Consider the following 3,270-nt stretch of genomic DNA (forward strand, 5'->3'; position numbering starts at 1 on the left):
GTGGAAGAGAAGCTGATTAATAATAAGTTTGGATCGACTGGTTACAGTGGAAGTTGCCCTCTGACAGGTTAAAAAAGGGAGGCTTGGTAGAGGTTGAAGTAGATATTCAGGTAGAGGTTCAGGCTTAAGTAGGCTCATCTAGAAATATTTCTCTCTCTGACCAGTTATTGTTGAAGCACTAAGGAGAGACAGCAGAGAGAAACTGTTAGTGTAGGCTCTGACTACATACCAGAACAATAGATAAGAGCCAAATCTTGATCAGACATTTTTTAAGATGCATGCATACCATTAACACCAATACTTGAACACCAAAGTGAAATTGCAATTCTAGCATCTAATACTGTTAAAATCTAGAAGACAGGTTCTCTTCTCCAGGCAGAGGACTGGAATGAAAACGAGAATTGCAAGTGTTACCTCAGAAGGAACACCTAAGCCTCAATGCAAAAGAAGAGTAACTGTGGAGTCTTTGAAGCAGGACATACTGCAAGTCATTCTTTCTTCTTTCACCTGAATGCACAGCTCAGAAGCAAGGCTGGACAGTCTTTGACTGCACCAAGACTAGTTTTGTTAATTGTCAGTGCTTTGAGGTGTATATGCTGTACTGCAGAAACTCACAGGTTTGTCTTGCTTGTAATAGCAATGAGAGGAGAAACCACTCTGATCAGTGATAACGTGTCCTGTTTTGCGAATGCCCAGCGAAAAGATCCCTGAACTGAAAAAGGCAAAAGACCTGCTATTTACCTACTGCTAACAAAATCAATGGACCAGAAGAGGATTGTGAGTTGTCTGCAATCTACTGCTTATATTCACAATTCAGTGCAAATATGACCCTGTTGGGGAATATTTGCTATCAGGAAAAATAGAACTGTAGGGAAGTGATTTGAGGGGAAGCCACATTTTTGTTGGGCTCAGTTTTGTAAATTGATTGTCAGAAATTCCTCCATCCCAATATAACATTTATCTGTGCGCATGAGGCCAAAGAAGCTGATGAGACTGTTCAAGACTAACTCACTCAGCCACGGCATATGAGGTGGCAAGGACAAAAAAAATTACTTGGAGGTGAGTGTGGCTTCATTTATATGTGTGTGCATGCACACTCCTGCCTTTTCTCCCAGTATGACTTCCCCGCATTTTCCTAATCAGATTAAAAATCATATTCTCCCACACCAACTTTTAAACAATTTGGAAGGACGTACAAATTCAGAAGAAAAAAAAAATCCTGACCCTTGCTATTTCAAGTCAAAAGATGGTTTTAAAAATCATTGCATGATACTACAAGGTACTTGGATGTGGTCAGTCAATTCAGACGGATGTATTGAACTGCTTTCAAAATCAGTTCAAGCAGTTCAAAACACTAAAGAGTTAACAATTTGTAAGCACACATTTACCCTGCTGGCAGGAGTTATATTCTATCTGCATAAAGTGGTGATGATAACAGGTGTTTGGGTGGGTTTTTTTTATTTATTTTGGGGTGTGTGTGTGTATCTGCTGCAGAATTAGCACTTTTTAAAAAGAATGGTCCTTGAGGAGGTACATAATACAATGAAAAATGTTTTCCTTTTTTATTGAGGACTCTTAATTCCTTTTGATTAATAAAGAGCAAGTATATTGGCACAAATATATGTCGACTTTAAGCATGTCTTTTGAAAATGACTCCTGTTAACGTCACTTTTTGCTTTCTTTGGACTGAAGATAGTTTTCAAATTTGACACAAACCAGTAAAATGTTGCAGTAAAAAGTGATGTTTCCACTGAAAACTGTTGTCCAATTCCAACAAAGTCTGGTCTGGAGTGATATATTCTAAGTCAGTTTTTAATTCATGTGCCAGTTTACCTTCATAAGAAAACATGATCTGATGATGATTCATTCATAATGAACATTCATCTATGTATTCGTGCATTTTGCCCTGTCCCCAATGTATCCATGATGAATAAATGAGTCACTCTATTCAACATTCCTTTTTTCAAAGTTATTAACTTTTCCTAGACCTTGCTGCTTTTTTCTGGTTGTTTTTCAGTTGTTCTCTCCCCCCGCCCCCCCTTTTCTTTTTATACTTTTTTTTCTTTCAGGTTAAGCACCACCCTAATTAAAATTAAATTGTAATTATTTGTAATGGAGAACTGATTCTTTTGCAGAAGTGGAAACCCCACTGTGGATTCTTCTTGATTTAAAGGAAGCTTATGTTGTTATTGCTTACACCTGTAATTCATATAAAGAGAAATCTATCAGCTTGATTTCTAGAAATACTCATTCCAATAGCTGAAATGGATCTGCTGTATTGTATTCATCAACCAGCCCTTGAATTCTGAGGGTTTAAAAGATTTTTGTCTCCTCTCTATTTACAGTATGTTAACTTCTTCCTTTTAAAGTGCATCAAAGCTTCAAAATAAATGAATGTTTTCAACCAAAGCCTTCCTCTTAAAGACTGAAGAATCTTGTTTGACTGATACTCTGATTTCATTCATTCAGACTGCTACATTATTTTCTAGTGCAGTTACCCTTTTCAACCTAGCTCTGGTACTCGTTTTGGTGATTCATTTGCTTTATACACCATTCCTTACCTGAATTAGCAAATGTTCTTCTTTAAGTGCACCTGACCTTTGTGTTGGAATTATGCTGAAAAAAATATTCTGCTTTGATAGGGAAAGCTAATTTATTTTTAAGTGCTGGGCTATTTTTTCTCTGTCATATCCTCAATGAATATTACTGTTTCTTTTCAGTTATACTAGGCAGTATAAAGAGCCTGACTGGCTCTGGTTAAAATGAAAAAAAGCGTTTTTTTTCCAAGGGAAACCTAATCTTTCTAGCAGATCTCTCATGGCATTCTCTGGTAAGCTAGCTCCCTTGCTGGCACGTGAGCACAGCATGTGAACTCAGCCCCACAGCAGCCCAGATGATGCATGGTTCATGCTCTGCACTAAGTTGAAGGGTGTGCAATAAATTCCTGTAGCCTGCAGATTAATGTCAGAGGTGGGAAGCAACCACGGAAAGTTCTTTGCTGCTTAACCATTTAAGTTCCCTGCTAAGCTCTAGCTGCTATTCGGAGTACAGAAAGGGGTTAGCCCTGTGAAAGGATCGGCACAAGCCGAATTCCAGATGCGTTTCAGCTGGACCCGACTTAAGCGCTAGTTCAGTATCTCCTAAAAACTGCAGGGTTTTTTTTAGTCTTCTCCCGTCCCCTTCACACAGCTCTTCTGTGGCATCCCGTCTCCCCCCCACCTCTTGTCACTGCAACTCTAGGCAAAGAAAGAGCCAGCTCCCCAACTGCTG

This window comes from Charadrius vociferus, unplaced genomic scaffold, assembly GCF_000708025.1.
Source record: "Charadrius vociferus isolate BGI_N301 unplaced genomic scaffold, ASM70802v2 scaffold51, whole genome shotgun sequence".
NCBI classification, from domain to species: domain Eukaryota; kingdom Metazoa; phylum Chordata; class Aves; order Charadriiformes; family Charadriidae; genus Charadrius; species Charadrius vociferus.